This window comes from Taudactylus pleione, unplaced genomic scaffold (assembly GCF_031769625.1).
Source record: "Taudactylus pleione unplaced genomic scaffold, aTauple2 ptg000046l, whole genome shotgun sequence".
NCBI lineage: Eukaryota > Metazoa > Chordata > Amphibia > Anura > Myobatrachidae > Taudactylus > Taudactylus pleione.
In genome coordinates, this window is record NW_028284448.1 from 10,581,358 (window position 1) to 10,599,498 (window position 18,141).

At 43.4% G+C, this 18,141-nt stretch overlaps 2 non-coding genes across 2 annotated transcripts; both read right to left on the bottom strand.

Moving 5' to 3' along the window:
* Positions 1-6,585: 6,585 nt before the first annotated feature.
* LOC148537678 (U2 spliceosomal RNA) lies at positions 6,586-6,780 on the bottom strand. The gene has a single exon (XR_015873639.1). It is a non-coding gene; the product is annotated as a U2 spliceosomal RNA (small nuclear RNA).
* A 1,276-nt stretch (positions 6,781-8,056) lies between these two features.
* Positions 8,057-8,251, bottom strand: LOC148537679 (U2 spliceosomal RNA). Its single transcript, XR_015873640.1, has one exon. It is a non-coding gene; the product is annotated as a U2 spliceosomal RNA (small nuclear RNA).
* Between the last annotated feature and the right edge of the window lie 9,890 nt (positions 8,252-18,141).

An 18,141-nucleotide genomic window follows, 5' to 3' on the forward strand; every position in this document is an offset into this window, starting at 1 on the left:
ACAGAAGCTGATAAGCAGCCTTGATTGCCAGACCACCTGTGAGAGGCTGATAAAAGGTTGGTCAGTCTATGTAGTAGGACTCTCACTGCCTGGGATACAAGTCAGGGGCCTGTTGAGAGCCACTGTGATTACTGAATATAAGTGCTGCCCCAAAGACTTCTGTTTTGTGAGAGGGACATTAGGTCCCTCCACTCTGAGAGATGGAATCCTTTTGCTTAGTTAAGGTGGGTACACACCTAGCAGATATATCTGCAGATCGAGTGATCTGCAGATATATCTGTAGATGATGGTCGTGCATATACTGTACACTGAATGACTATCATCTTCCAGGCAACTGTGGGTCCCGCTGGGACCTGTGGCACCATGCAATCCTATGGAGGTGCGGGTGCGAACGCAGTGCATGTATCCACTTGCGGGTGCACGCCTCATGCAATGCGTGGTGTGATTTGTTGCATACGCAGCAACAATGTAGCAGGACAATTCTGTATCTAGTGCAATAGCATAGAAGCATGGCAGACAGGGCGAGACCATGATATTGTGCCCCTTCTCCATGGACATTGCCATTAATACTTCAACCTTCCTGTAGTAAATCCGACACCCCCCCCCCTTTGATTCTATCCAGCAAACAACAAATTCTCAATTTATTTGTTTAGTTTCACATTTGTATTCATGGGCTATACTCTACATATTTTTTTAAAAGAGGATCTACCCAAACTTACACATTGTGTTTATTGGAACAAATAAGTCTTTATTATCACTTATTTGCTAAGGTTTCTTTTTTTAAGAACATTTTTATTTATGCATACGTAGGCAGTTCCTGTATCGAGCAGGTCGGGGTCTTGCTTGCTTTCTAACAACATCACCTACTATTCTAACTGGTAGTCAATATAGAGACTATTCTAATGGGGATCCAGTCACATTGTCAACAATTACCATGTTGATTTTCATTATGTCGACACCACAATGCCAACACTAGATGTTGACATGGTTCAACATGTTGACATACACCATGTCGACAGGCTTACATTTTAAATTTTGCCATGTGAATTGTTGACTTTCCCAGAATGTGACCAAGCCTCAGCTATCTAGGCAAAATGTACATCATTCCAACTGACTCAATCTGAAGTTAGAAGCCAAATGCTACCCACTGTTGTATGAGTACTATTAAGAAGAAGCTTAGAATGGGTAAAACACCTTGCCAGAGACCTAAAGCAGTATGGAGGCAACCGACTCCACAACCACACAGTGAGACTGCCTGTTAAAGACTGCAATTATATATATATATATATATATATATATATATATATATATATATTAAGTTCTGGGGTTTTGGGTTTTATATTACCAATTATTCTCCATAAGACACCTTGGGGTATATTTACTAAAGTGAGAGTTTTTAGAAGTGAACATGTTGCCCATAGCAACCAATCAGATTCTACTTAACATTTAACTAGCACCTTCTAGAAGATAATAGCTAAAAACTGATTGGTTGCTATGGGCAATATCTCCACTTCTTTAAACTCTCACTTTAGTAGATGTACCCCCCTGCATCCATAGAAATTATTTTCCAACCCTAAAATGCTCTCTCATTTGCACCGTGAGATCCTCTGCAATCCTCAAAGCTACTCAATGTGGATGAATAGCAAACAGCAGAAGTGTCTCTTTTCTTCTTTCAACTATGTGGTTGCTGTGGGGAACACTCATCAGCCATTCACTGCACTGACAAATGGCATGACAGCAGTTCCCCTGCCATTTCTCACAGTTCTATTTCCACCCATATTTCTATTTCTATGCAGAGCCGTCTGCTAGGTTATACTTCAGGAATAGACCTATTTTCTGTTAGCAAGCCTTATGATTATATAATCAAGTGTTGCACTGTATAATTTTTGTCTTGCTTGATCGTTTCATTTCAATGTGAATGTATACTGTTTTAAAACTGATTGACATCTAAATATATCTTTCAACAAGTGATTTTGATGACTATTTAGTGAAACACTAATCTGCTGTGATTCACACTATTCATCCAAGTGAGGAACATCTTTAGTTATTTCACCTTTGGAAACCTGTATCACAACATCCCACCTATATTTTGTGAAATGAAATAAACTACAAATTTTAAAGAATTCACCAAATATAAACATAACATATTGCCTGACATATTGCCATCTACAAGTGTGCCCCAATAAGACCTTTGTCTTTTCTTTTTGTTTGTCCTCTGTAAAAATTCCTCTTTTTCTGTAAACTTAATCTATAAGGAAATAGGAATTTGATACATGAAGATAAGTCCTACATATTGCAAATTGGTTCAGCAAAGGTAATGCACTTTGAGGGCTATAAGATTCAGTCAAACAGCAATGTTTTCCTATTGTTAGAGGGTTGTGTGAGTATAGATAGTGAACACATGTAAGATTTGCACAAACTGTGTAGAGGGTAGGTAATTGAGTATAATAGCTTATGAAGGTTATATGGGTAGTGGAGGAATTTGAGATGATACAAAATCAAGATACAATTCTAAAAAAAAATTGTTTTTTGTAAACTTCAGTGGTTGTTTTTGAAAAAACTATTTCATAGTTTATCTTATACAATTAGATATATAACAGCATAAGAAATATAATAGTGGGGTAAGACAAAAATAGGAATACAAACTAAGGGGTAAGTGGGGAAAGGGAACCAAATTAGGGGAATAAGAGCTTCCAGGGCAGTATGTCAGCAACAAAGCTCTTAGAACAACGTTTTTGAAGATCCTGGCAGCTTACAGAAAGTTTCTACATGTTGTATCCATTGAGGATTAGAGAATCTTCGTATTCCAAGTACTTTCAGTCATTGTAACAAAAAAAGAAAGGCAATCTTTATGGTATGCAGGTATTTGGCTGGACATAATCCTATGTTTGTAGTGATATACCCAGGTAAACTAAAGCCGGGTACACACTGAGCGATGTGTTGGCCGATAAATTGATCGGACAATATATCTGGTGCCCATTGGCTAGTGTGTACCAGCGATATGTCTGTGAACGACGTCGTTCGCAGACATATCGCGTCGGCTGTGCTGCACAGCCGATGGACAGATATATCTGCAGACATATCTGTCCATCGGCAAGTCTGTACGGGCCATCAGCCGACCGCCCATACACATGCAGCGGCAGCCACGAGGAGGGGGTCAGATTCGCTCCCCAGCCAGCGGGACCCGCGGCTGCCTGGAATAAGATGGTTGTTAAGTATATATGAACGACCATCATCTGCAGATATATCTGCAGATCACTCGAATTGCAATACCATCTTTTTCACAGTTCCCCACAAGGTCAAAGATCATTTTCTTAGGGCCTCATTTCCACCACAGTCACCGAAAAACACTGACAGTCTGTAAACTAAGACACATACAGATAAGCCATAGAGTTTTTACATGCATTGTATGCAAATTGCTGTGCTTCTTACCATGATTTCTTTAGATACTTTGTTCTTTTTATTAGGTTTCCACTGTGTCCATTGTTTGTTTATTTGGTTGGAAATTATTGCATTTTTATATCTTGAGTTTTACTTGGCATGGAACGGTTCAGTGGACTTACCTGATAGAGTATTGTGTTGAAAACAGCTGCACAGGTGTTTGTCCCTGCAGTAAGCCCTCCAATGGCTGGGATATAGCAGCTGTAAGCTTTCATAACAACATCAGTCACATCAATAAGTAATCAGAGCAGTTAGTTTGACCATGCAATCTAAGCAATATGGCCATACATCTATAGTTGCCACAAACAAAACACCACATGATTTCTACCATGAAATCTCCCAATTTCTAGTTCAAATAGAAGGATACACTAATAATTATCATTGGGGAAATATTTTGATGACAACATTGACCACTGTTTACCAGGTTCTGTTTTGGAAAGCATCAAAGAAGATGATGCGGGGCTAAAATAGGAGGAAGTCAACACTTATTATCCAATTCAAATATGGCTACTGTATTTAGAGCTTATGTGGATCACCCAAGTGATGACTCCCTGAAAAAATACAGACAGGTTCAATAACCAATTGATAGCTTCTTCCTGTCACAAGTAGAAACCAAAGTAGACTACACAAAAAAAAAAAAAATAGTTTTGTTGGGAGTAACAAAACAGTAAAGTTACTGATCAATATAACTAAATCCTTAAAAAATAAAGGTAACATAATATCAATCAATGACCCATCCACAAGTTTCGCACAGTACAAAGACAGTCTCACTAGATTCCAAACATAACACACCTATCACAAATGTATGTACGATGCTTTCAAATTACCTGGATTTGAAGAAAAAAATTATGTTGGAAGAAAAGCTACCCAAATTGAAACTGACCCGAAGACATTCTTAAAGTAAACATCACAGTCAAAGACATTAACACTACAATAATAGTATGCAGCTTCATAAAACACCAGACTACAGTCCAGCCCAGCAAGATAATGTTGCAATAGGACAGCACACCAACACTATTCCAAACTCTATAAATCATGGTAAAAAGATTCCAGATGATACATCCAAACCTACTTACACACCACCAGCACCAACTTGGTTTTGTGCTCATTGCTCATGAAAGAGATCCACCACCATAGTAGTAGTAGTGGCATCATCTCAAGAGCCTAACTCCAGTAAAGTCTTGAAGCGAATAATTTGTTTGATACGGTGATATGTGCTGGAGTCCTAGCTTTATTCAGTACCTCTACAAGCCATCAAGCAGCACCCAACTCCTTCCTACTTTGTTGTGATGTTTGTATTTTATAGCTTGTAAAACTTGTTTGAAAGACCTGTTGATATGTTATTACAGTTAGGTGTCTATTTCCTTGATTAAATATATTAACTTGCATTTGAGATTCAGAGTAATGTGAGGCCCTTTTGAAAGTTAGAGGGCTGCCAAATGCCACCCGCGTATTAGGTTGCCCATCACTGCTCTAAATTATATTTGTGAATGGGTTAAAAAGAGAAAAAGTGGTGAGGGACAAGGGTATAATATGCAGTAAAGCTGTCTGCAGTCATCGATCCTGTTCAACCTTCTATGGTACGTGCTGCTCAACTTGGCGAACTTCCAAGCTCATTATTTTAAACGGGATATAGTCAGCATGCCTCCACAAGGCATTCCAACGGACTAAATCCTGGCACCCTAATCCTGACAACAGTCGAGATCCCAGCTCCAGAATACCGACCTCCGGCATGCCGAAGTTAAGTATCAGGGGGTATGGGAGGGTAGGTTTAGAGTAAGGGGATAGGGTTAGGCACTAGGGGGAGGGTTAGGGTTAGGTACTAAGGGGGGAGGGTTAGGGTTAGGCACCGGGAAGGGGAGGTTAGGTTCAGGCACTAGGGGGGAAGTTAGGGTTAGGCACCAATATGGGAGGGTTAGGGTAGGGAGACGGTGATTGTCATGCCTTCAGCATAGGGTTTGTTGATCCATCTAATTTCTGTTACACTAATTCATATTAGCAGCCCCACCTAGTGACCAGGATAGTAGCCGCTCAAATTGGACCTATTTTGTCCTTCCTAAGATGCCTTAGCAGTCTAGCAATGTATTCTGGGCTAAAGGAGCTGTAAGCAGCCATTTCTTATTCTCACATGGTCCCAGGCAGACATCACCTCATGTGCTCAACCTAGTATAGCATCCGATGGTGAGTTTCTAAGCTTCAGCTGTGCCATCATAGAACTCCTTAGCCAGCTATGTATGTTAGCTGTACTATGACACACTGCAGCCTATACTTTGCTTACTGTATAACTTCATGCTGTTTGCATATTCCATGTTACATATATGTTTGCCTTGCATTTCCATGTGCATATTGTAATTGCCTTTTATTGTTTACATTTACAGTTTTACCACACTCGCTTATACGCACGTACCTGTGTACATTCATTCAAGTTCCTCTATTGAATAATAAATTCTGTTCTTCAGACCACATCTGACTGGATTATTAGAAGATAGAGTATTGGTTATGCTGTCTGCTCCACATTTGTCAGACACTTAGTGAGGGGCAGAACAGTGAGGGTTAGCATAGTGTTGCTATGTTAACCCTGTTGGGATCCCGGCGTCGGGATTGTGACCACTGGAATCCTGACTGTCGGCATTACATACCCATCCCATTTTAAATATAGCTAATCTGGCTAATTCAATGTAACCACTGATGTATAAAATTGGGGAATAAGGTAAGAATTAAGTAGGTGGATACTTCTCTGGCTCTCTTTTCTGGATCGAGAAAATCTTACAAAAATTATTTCCTTCCTCTAGCTGTTGTAATTTCTTTAGTTCTTACCTTTCCTTATTACAACAGAGATAATAAAAATAATAATAATAATAATAATAATAATAATAATAATAATAATAATAATTCACATGTTTAGAAACTTCATTTGGAAAAATAAATGTCCCAGAATCATCTAAGACCTCTATATTTTGATGGCTCTTGAGCATATAAGAAGTTTTTTAACCAACTTAATACTAAAATAACTACTCAGACTCAGTTAATGGAATTCAAAGGTCACAACATTTATTTAAAATAATAATTTTTATTTATTTTAAGGGTGGTTAAGAAATCATTGCCTTATAAGCTCTAGCCAAGGATGATAACCTTTAGACTTTGTAATGGAGCACTGGTCCTGGAAGTACTGCAGTACCAGGTCAATGCGTGGAGTGGACAGAACAAGCTCTTCTTCCATCTACCTGTTCTAAAAATCCATTTAATATATGGTCCACAGATAGGGGGCGTATCAGATATTAAACTGATAAGAACAGATACTACACTTGATCTTTCTTAGCCAAAAGGCCGAGAAACGATAACCCATTAAGCGGCAAAGATGAAAAAAATGGGCTCCCTTCACATTATGCCCACACAATTGAGGAGAAAGCTACAGCACAATCTTTTAACTTGAGTGAGCAGCCTACAAGAGCCTCCTCCGGCACTATCCAAGTCACTTCCAGAAACTGTACTAACCCACAGCCAGGCCCATATTTTTGCACCTATTGATTTCGCCTTGATCAACAAGCAGAAACACTGTAGGCTTCCTCCCCTACCTCTCTTACTCTCTTAATGCATGACTTGTGGGTGCACTGCCTACTGCAAGCCTTTGCCACACCCACAAGCCAGCTGGCAGCCTTCCTTTCTTCATGTCTTGTCTCCGCATTTAATCTGACAGTCTGAAAACGTAATTGGAATGTTAACAGTGTTTACAGAATATTCACACTGTCCACGGAATGTTCAGGAGTGGCTGCCATGCAGTCACCATGGCAATAGAATGTAAACAGTCAGCTATCAGATTCTGCCACTATAACAACATTCTTCTATGATGTCACAATCTACTGCTGCTTATAACCATTGCACTTCCTAGATGAAGCCCACTCGAGAGAGACAAAGACCTCGAGATGCATCATATCACTACTTGTTCTTGAAAATGGAGAAAAGGAATGCTTCTAGCTGGTCCGAAGTCAAACAATAAGGCAAATTCAAGTGCCAGAATCCCAAAATATAGAAGAAAAATGCCAGAAATTTTCTGAATAGCAAATGTGAAAATACTGTTCTAAATTACTATATTTAGGGAAAATTTGTAAAATATCCAAGTTGTTGGAAGGAATGGATAGTAATTCATGGCTCCAACAGTTCTATCAATGTGGTTGCCCCTGCAGTGGTGCAAAAAAATAAAAAAGGTGACATGAAAAAAACTTCCAAATGGCATTGCAACAGTGTCATAGGGGTTGTATAATTATGACTCAAACAACAGAATGTATTAATTATTCAAATAACCAATTACTACACATATCCATCCACTTTATAGTAACTTTGACTTTTGCCCCAGCGGTAGGCCTGAATAGAGGCAGATAAATTGAGACATGACATGGAGACACAATACGACACCAGAGGATCATTTTTGCTTCTAATCAGTTGTTTCATGAACCAAATGATGTGTTATCAAATGCAAAATTGCAAGCAGGCGAGTGCAGCAGCAGGTGGTATTCACATGTAATTGTAGAAGAAGCAGACACAGCCAAAACAGTGGTTTGTTAAATCTGGGCAAAGAAGGAGAGACAAAACCATTAAAAAGACAGATTCTACCTTAGAAAGGAGCAACGGTCCTGGAAGTACTGCAATACCAGGTTAATGAGTGGAGTGGACAGAACAAGCTCTTCTTCCATCTACCTGTTCTAAAAATCCATTTAATAATTGGTCCCCAGATAGGGGATATATCAGATATTAAACTGATAAGAACAGATACTACACTTGATCTTTTTTAGGCAAAAGGCAGAGAAGCGATAACCCATTAAGCGGCAGCGAGGAAAAAAATGTGCTTCCTTGCACCACACAATTGAGGAGAATGCTGCAGCACAACCTATTAATGCTAGTGTGCAGCCACCAAGAGCCTCCTGCAGCTCTGTCCAAGTCACTTCCAGAAACTGCACTGACCCACAGCCAGGCCTAAATTTTTGCACCTATTGATTTTGGCTTGGACCACAAGCAGATACACTGCAGGCTTCCTTCCCAGCTTGCTCTCTGGATACTAAGGTGAAACCTGTGAGAATGAAATGGACTGGGCTCATCACATCAAATTGAAATGTGTCTAATCAAATGTGAAGTGTGACTTCAAATTTTACAACCAAAGCATTAATTTTCTCATGTACAGAGTGAACAAATGCGGCCTCATGTGGACAACGTTACACTCTGCACGGTATCCGAACCATAGATAGACAGATAGACACCATGGGCCAAATGTAATAGGCTTTGAGTTTTAGTTAAAATCCTACTAGAACCTTCTCGCATTTTTTTGAAAGTGCGAGTTGGTGCCGGGACTCGCAAATGTAATAACCAGCACAGAACTATTTCTATCCTGCCAGGGTAACCCTTTCACCGGGTCCCCCCAGTCAAAGCATTACCCCTGACTGCTAGTCAGCCCAGGCCGGAGATCCCTGGGGAGGTGGGGACCCCGCCAATGAAGCGGTCCCCCTCTCCAGGGCACCCTAGGCCTGAGCTAATAGATTGGGGCTATCCCTGGCACCCCTGGTCGGTGGGTGCCAGGTTGATAGTGTAATTGAGGTGTAAAAAATAGAGGTGAAAATATTGTCTTTTGCAATAGAGCTACAGGTCCCAGCAAGCCTCCCCTGCATGCTGGTACTTGGAGAACTACAAGTACCAGCATTCGGGACATTATAGGCCCGCTGGTACCTGTAGTTCACCTGCAAAATAAATATTAAAATAAACAGTACACACACACTGACAGTCCAATTTTATTTAAACATACATACACACTCACACTCACTATCACACATACTCACCTAGTATCCCTGTAGCAAATCACGTCCACTCCTCCATGTAGTATCCACGGATAGTTTATATTAGAGCTTGACCGTTTCCCGACCGCTGAAATCCTTGCGCTAGTGTAAATAAATTATTTAGTTTTCCCACTCACAGCTGCTAATCCAATCAGCCAGTAGCAGCTGGCTAGTTAATTCTCAGAACCAAATAGACCCAAAAGATTGTTGGAACGCGCTTCAGAGTGAAGCTTAAAAAAATTTACTACAAAGTAATAACCACTTGACTTTGAAACAAAATATTTAGACAAGGCTTCTCTTAGTAAAAAATAACAAATGTAATATACATAATCAAAATTAGCAATTTTGACACATATGAGATATAATAAATATAACCACATAATAAAACATACATGTATAAAATAGTGTCCCTTGGACTTAAATCGGTCCTTGTATAAAACGATGTAAAATATGAAACCAGGTAACTTGAATGTAAATCCTCACTAATGAAATGCAATTAGTCACAGTCTCCTAATGGAGGGGGCTCAGCTAGTGGCCTGGGCCTAATACCCAGGGCCACTTTATACAGGGCTCAGGCGTATGGGCCTGCCTAACTGGGGTGCTTACTTAGTGACCTGGGCTTAATACCCAGGTCACTCACACCTATTTGGGGTGGGTGGACCAATACCTTTTATTGGGACTAATGCCTCCTATGTAGCCCGGTCCTTGTGCCCGCCTATATGCTCACAGGCCTATTGCCCGATTCACCCCACGGGCCTAGAGCCCGACAACCCTGGAGGTCTAGGAAGGGGTTAATAGTAGGCCTCACAGAGGGCCTACCTGCTATAATGGAAGAGGATTCGTTAGCTCTTTAACTTTCCCCCCCTGCAGTCCTCTCCGGTCCTCAGCCGCATTCTTCTGCCGCTGGCCCATCCTGGCCAGCAGCGCCGTCTCTTCTTCTCCACATCCAGCCGGCACCTCCTATCTTCCCTCTTGACAGCGGCATCTTCTGACCTCTTCCACGGCCGCCGGAACTCTTACCGTGGCTTGTCTCTTCTTTTCTTTGGGAGGTCTTCTCTCCTCCCCCTCCGCCATCAGACCCACTTTTCCCTCTCAGCGGTGTCTAATCCAAGATGCCGTGTGTGGGTGTGGCTATGACGCGGTGAGCCAAACACCCGCCGCCGCTTTGAGACTACCGGGTGGCAGGCTACAGTAAGCCCGCACCCGACACTTGACCGGCGGTGGAAACAGATACTCTGTCCCAGCGCCGGCTTCCCACTGCCTATGCTCACACAGCACTGGGAGAAGCAGCAGCATCCAAGCGCCGGACACCTATGTGTCCTGCAGGGGACATATGTCTACTTGCTGTGCCGCTGCTGGGATCAAACACTTGATCCCAGCACGGCTTTCCACACATGCTCACCTCATCCTATGCATGGATCACATCCTCTTTGGTCCATGTAGGCATCCATGGGGTTAAAAAAAAAAACCACCAAGTTCCGATCCATTACGAACAGGAGGAAGGGTATGTTTACACATAGACTTCCTCCGCGACAATGACTGGGATCCCCTTGGCCCAGTAATTGCATGAGCTACCAGCCAAGCAGCGGGCACCTCCTAGGAGATGCCCGCTGATTGGCTGTGCATGGTCAGCCTGTCTCCCCTATAGACTTCAATGGTGGGAAATCTCCGTTGAAGTCTATGGTGGGATCCGCTACATTGTAGCCATTGATGGTAAACGCAAGGCAGAGCCGTAACTAGACTTTTCGGTGCCCTGTGCCAGAAAGAGCATTGGCGCCCTCCTCATTTATCAAAAGGACATAATGCACCCAATAAAGGTCCATGGTTTCATGGGGAAGGGCCAGGGAAGAGATAGGGGAGGCCAGGAGATGCTGGGGATGAAATAAGAGGAAGCCACAAGCAAGAATGATAATAAACAGAAAATTGACAGCCCCAAACAGTGCCTCCTGACCTGTGGTGTCCTGTGCGATGGCACTGGCCGCACTACCCTAGCTACGGCCCTGTCGCAAGGTTCACTTCAATTAACCTTGCGGTTACATCATTGGCTACAATGTAGCGGTTCCAACCATAGACTTCAATGGAGATTTCCCACGATTGAAGTCTATGGGGGAGACAGGCTGACTGCGCACAGCCAATCAGCGGGCAGCTCGTACGGAGGCACACGTTGGTCCCAGTAATTCGCGCGGAGGAAGGCTATGTGTAAACATACCCTTCCTCCTGTTTGTAATGAATCAAGCATTATTTTTTTTATCCCCTGGATGCCTACATGGACCAAAGAGGACGTGGATCCATGCATAGAATGAGGTGAGGATGGATTTTTTTTTTACGTATCCGTGGATGCTACATGGAAAAGTGGGCATGATGGCTACAGGGATACTAGGTGAGCATGTGTGATAGTGAGTGTGTATGTATATTTAAATAAAAACTGTGGTTGTGTACTGTGTTTATTGTCATATTTCTTTTGCAGGTGAACTACAGGTACCAGCAGGCCCATAATTCCCTGCATGCTGGTACATGTGGTTCTCCAAGTACCAGCATGTGGGGGAGGCTTGCTGGGACCTGTAGTTCTATTGCAAAAGACAATATTTTCACTTCTATTTTTTACTCCACATTTACAGTATCAACCCGGCACCCACCGGCCAGGGGTGCCGGGGATTGCCCCGAACTATCAGCCCAGGTCTGGGGTGCCCTGGAGAGTGGGAACCCCTTTATTGGGGTGTTCCCACCTCCCCAGGGATTCCCAGCCTGGGCTGACTAGCGGTTAGTGGTAATGCTTTGGCCCAGGGACCCGGTGAAAGGGTTACCCTGGCTGTGGCATTACTCCTTCCCCCTGCTAGAAAGAGTCCAGAGCTGGTTATGGAAATTACATGGGACCCCTATGCATTTTGTCCCCTGTATTTTTAGAACCAGGACAGGCTAGCCCAGTGCTGGTTCTAAAATACAGGGGCCCCCTACACATTTTGTCCCCTGTATCTTAAAAACCAGCACAGGCTCTACAGAGCCCAGGGCTGGTTATGCTTATTGGGAGGGGGCTGCATGGTTTTGTTTTTTTAATAATTTTTATATGTATCTCATGGATATGTGCATGTTTCTGTGTTACTCTGACCTGCTCAGGATAAACTCGCTATCCTAAAGCTGGTCTATTGTTTTTGCAATTTCTGAGGCAGTAATATGTTATGAGTGAAGCACTCGCAGTCTATTACATTGCCTGAGTTCTATCTAGAGAATGGAAAAACATCTGGATGCGAGATGCTTTTTTGCGAGTAATAGTAAAGCTTGAAAAATGGGAGTTTTACTATAGTCGCACCCTATTACATTTGCGAGTAAGTAAAAATTGCGAGTTTACCGCTAAACTCGCATTTTTTGCAAATTCACAACCTATTATATTTGGCCCCAGATGTTAGACAGGCAAAAGGTTGACAAGGACAAAAGGTTGACATGGACAAAAGGTCAACATGTACAAATAGTCGACAGGGTCAAAAGGTTGTTCCAACAATGGTCGCACTGAGTGACGTCAGACCAGGCTATTTGAATGGGATCCAATTGAGTCTGTACTTCCTGCATGAAATATTATCGAATGCTGAACCCCCCATTTAACAATAGCTTTTCAGGAAGAGGTAGGATACCCTCCTACCTAAGACCACTGACTCCTAACCAGGGGGAGATTTACCGCTAAGCAACCTTGAATTCCGGCCCAGGAGAGACCCAGCTACGCTGTTTGTGACCTGGTGTTGCTGGCAGCGGCAGGGAAGAGGGACACACACAGAGACAGTATAGTAGCAGCACATCCGGGGCTGTAAGAAAGAATAGGAGGTTGTTGTGTTACCCCTGCCCTCCTCTCTTCTCCCTGCCCCTGCCCTCCTCTCAGGACTGTAGAGAGAGTGATGTAGTTGGTGCCACCCCAGCCTATGATCCACTGCCGGGCCCGGGTGTCCGCTGGTGCACCTGGATCCCCTGTCCTCAGCTTCCCTGATTCCTCTAATGATCTCTGCCCTGTAAGTAATGTTGTGGAAGTGATGTCATTACATCGCAACACTGCTAACTAATACCACGCTGTCAGTGGAAAGAGACCCGCGTGGCTGGATGCTAGAGTGAGAGTGGACTGGAGGAGGAGGAGCCAGGCTGCAGAGACAGAGGAACACAACAGGCAGACAGAGAACCGAAGAAGGTAAGTTAATACATGGGCTGGGGAGAGACACATTACTGTAAATACAGAACACAGGGGGTGGGCACACTGCTGGGAACAAAGGGGGGCACATTGCTGGATACACAGCAATGGACACTGCTGGGAACACAGAGGGGGGCACTTTGCTGGATACACAGAGGAGGGCACACTGCTGGGAACACACTGCTGGGAACACAGAGGGGGGCACACTGTTGGGAATACAGGGGGGCACATTACTGTATATACAGAAGCAAGGGGTAGCACACTGCTGGATACACAGAGGAGGGCACACTATTGGGAACACAGGAGGTAACCACCCTGCCGGAACATGGGGGGCACACTGCTGGGAATACAGGAGGGACACATTGCTGGAAACACAGAGGGGGGAACACAGGGGTAGACACACTGCTGGGAACACAGGGGGGGGCTCTGATGGGAATACAGGGGGGCACATCACTATATATACAGAAGCAAGGGGGCACATATATACAGAAGCAAGGGGTGGCACACTGCTGGAAATACAGGGGGTGGGTACACTGCTAGGAACACAGAGGGAGCACATTACTGTAAATAAAGAAGGAAGCGGGGCATACTACTGTGAATCCATTAGGCCATTCAGTGGGGGAAGGGGACAAACAGATGGGGAGCACAATACAGGACATACAGACGGAGGGTGCACAATACAGGACATATAAATGAGGGGTTGTGGGAACACAATACAGAACGTATAGGTGGGGGGTATAATAATACAGAACATATAGACAAGAAGGGGGGGAGCTTTGTACTAAACATACAGATATGGGTGGGTGAAAACAATAAAGAACATACAGACACTGAGAAGCACATACAAACATACAGAAGACATATATACTATTTTTGAACTAGCAATGTTAATGTAAAAGCTGTCTATCCAAATGTCTAAAGTTAAATTGGGGCTGTAGTCAGAATAGAAAATTGGCAATTGTCATTACTTGACATCATCAACCTACATATTTAGATAGCTAGCCTTTATGCTGACATTACCATCAAAATGATAATTTATATCTTTCTACATCTACTTGTGTGTAGTGTGTGTGTAGATAGATAGATAGATAGATAGATAGATAGATAGATAGATAGATAGACACACACCATTTTTGTTTTTTTTGAACCCATCTAAAACTGCCTACCCCAATGTTTTAATACAGCCTCAGGCTGACAAGAAGCTTCTGAGTAATTAAATCGGCTGAAGAAGGATACATTGCCACAGGTCCAATGAGAGGTAGGACCAGGGCCGGTGCAAGGTTTCTTGGCACCCTAAGCATTTCTTCAGCCTTGCGCCCCCCCCACCCACCCTCAGATAGCACAACAAGCCCTTATACAGATCCCCCTGCAGTGGTCCCCTCTATGCAGTGCCCCCAGTAGTGCCCCCCTATGCAGTGCTCCCAGTAGTGGTCCCCCTATGCTGTGCCTCTTATATAATGCCCCCAGCAGTAGTCCCACCTATGCAGGGCCCCTTATATAGTGCTCCAGGTAGTGGTCCCCCTATGCAGTGCCCCTTATATAATGCCCCCAGTAGTAGTCCCTCCCTGTGCAGTTCCCCTTATATAGTGCCCCCAGTACTAACCCCCCAATGCAGTGCTCCCAGTAGTAGTCTTCCCAGCAGTGCCTCCACTGACGTCTCTTCCATCGCTCACTGCAGGAGCAGAAAAATGGAGCTCATGAGTGAGCTCCAGCCCGGCTCCGGCAGTGGGCGCAGCAGCCGATGAGAGTCTGTCTCACTCTCATCGGCTGCTAAAACAAACACACAGCTGCCGGCACCGGCGGCTGTGTGTTTGTTCCCAGTAGTGTAGTGTGGACAGCACTTATGTGCGGTCCACACTACCGCCCTGCAGTGGTTGGTGCTCTTAGGCAGCTGCCTAAGTTTTCCTAGTGGTAGCGCCAGCCCTGGGATAGGACAATTTAATTTTAGAAATGAAAATGTTATACTATTTTAATTTTGGTATTTTCTTTTTTTGTCAGATTTTGGAAAGGGATTTGTTCCAGTTATGGATTCAGAACATGATAGTGAGTGAGGAGTATTTTAGTGTGTGAGGTATGGAGTCAGGCAGTGATGTTGAGGGGTATTTCAGTTATAACTTCAGGGGTTTGTGGAGAGGGGAATTACAGTGTGTGTTGTATGCGTCAGGGAGCATTGGAAGGGGGCTAAAGCATATTTTTGCTCCTGGGACCACAAATCACTAGTTCTGCGACTGTGTGCCGCTGTTCAAGAGGCTGGAGAAGAAGAGCTATGTAGGTCCACAGCGCAAATACACCAATCCCCGTCAGGTAATTTTGATGGCGCTGAGCTGTGAGGGGAGGGGGAGGGGGAGGGGTTTATGTTGGGAGGGGAGAGGGGTCTGTGCTGTGAGGGAAGAGGGGACTGTGCTGTAATGGAAGGGGGGCTGTGCTAAGAGGGGAGAGGGGTCTGTGCTGTGAGGGGCCTGTGCTGTGAGGGGAGGGGGGTCTGTGCTGTGAGGGGAGGGGGGTCTCTGCTGTGAGGGGAAGGGGGCTGTGCTCTGATGGGAGGGGGGTGTTGTACTGTGAGACAGGAAGTGAAGGGGGCAGTATGTGTTCCTGTGAGGGGGCAGTATGTGTTTCTGTGAGGGGGCAGTATGTGGTGCTGTGAGGTGGGCAGTGAAGGGGCCAGGCCTCCTTCAAGTTCTTAACAGAGGATAGCATGACTCATAAGGGAGACTGGGCTGTAACTGAATGTATTTGTGAAAGGTGTGTATAAGACTGTAATTAAATAAGACTGCAAATAAATTAGTATTGATAGTAATAGAGGTTCCAAATACTGTAGTAAAGACAGGGCCAGATTAACAATGGGGCGGATGGAGCTCCAGCTCCAGGCCTCCACATAAAAATAGGCCCATTGTCCTGACAACATGATGTTGACTGGCCATCTGCTCTCCACACGGTCAGCCCTAAATCATAAGTAGTAAAATTGTATTTCTTTTTACCTCACAAAATGAAGGATTTTTTTTTCCTTTACATATTTAGGGAGACATTGGAGCAGAGAGTATAGGGGGTACACGCCCACATGGCACTGGACACACCCACACAGCACTGGTCACGCCTCCTCTGCTTCTCATAATAGGCCCTTGGCCATTTTCAGCTCCAGGCCCATGTGGCCATCAATCCGGCCCTGAGTAAAGATACCCCATGAAAAGAAAAATGGCAGCACTACATGGATGTTAATCAAAATCAAGTATATTGTACATACATAGCTGATATTTCAAGGTCACGGTGGACCTTTTCTTCAGGGTGCTCTGCAAGGGCATGAATCAGCAATGAATATAAAGTGATATGGATTGTTTAAGGGAGGGGGCCCCAAACTGGTATCTTGCCTAGGGCCCCATGAGGTGTAAATCCGGCTTTGCTCCTAACTAGTGAACTTGTTGACTGTTCAATAAAACAGACGCCTTGACGGCTAAAGGGGAAAGGGATGCCCAAAGGATGAAGAAGTTGCCTACAAACCAAATATCCAACCCTTCTTGAAATGGATCTGTAATCATAACAATCCCAAAAAGTCAGACAAAGTAGTAACATTAATCAAACCATAACAATGACCAGGGCAGGACTCCTTTTTGTTTCTTTGAGGTAAAAAAATGTATTTGCAAAATCTCTTCACGTCCCACTAAGAGACAAGCACTTTGCCAATTCTAATTAGTAAAAAAAAGCTTATAGATCCCTATGTGGTCTGTACAGTATATCTCCAAACAATTAATGTTGGAAACTGCATTAAATTGGAAATTAGAGCTAGTCTCAGCCAACAAATGATTATCTGGTGACATCTAGTGGTGAAAGCTTTTATTTTTTTTCATTAGAGCTGTTATTTGACTCTTGCTAAAGTGACAGTTTTTAGAAGTGGAGATGTTGCCCATAGCAACCAATCAGATTCTAACTATTATCTTCTAGGAGGTGCTAGATAAATGTAAAGTAGAAGCTGATAGGTTGCTATGGGCAACATCTCTACTTCTAAAAACCCACACTTTAGGAAATATACCCCTGAAGCTGGGCATACACTATACAATGTCTGAACAACCATTTTTGGCTATTTTCCAGTGTTTGTGAGCAAATGGACGATTGTCATTTGCTCCCATACATTACCAGGTTTTCATTCCAACCAGCCAGATTGGACAGATATCTGACAGAAAATTCTATAGTGGATGCCCAGCTTTAACAAAATAAATCCACAGCCTTATAAATGGATAGTTGAGGGTGTGGATGTATTCTGTGATTGTTACTGTTGCAGATATGTGGATTGATTTCATGACTACCACTGTTGCAGTTATGTTTTGATACCTGTATGATGTGGAATTGAAAAGTTATTATTTTTTGTAACTAATGAATTGATTAACTTTGCTGTCAAAATGCTTAACCTAGTACCTCTCTAGCTGTGTCTGCCGAAGCGTGACTACATAGTGAAAAATTTCACATTATTGAAATATTATATTGAACTGCATTATTTCGCCTGCACTTAATTGGATCATTCATATTTTATTTTTAGGTGTAAGTTATGTGTGTGTGTATGTATGTGTGTGACATATATATATATGTCTGTATGTATGAGAAATAGTGGCTGTGCAGATCAACCTAATGGTCTTTTACAGGTGCATAAAAGAGAGGGGTTTAATCTAAACAGGGAAAAAAGAACTGTACTAATGTAACGGGCCTGGGCTCATTGGCGGG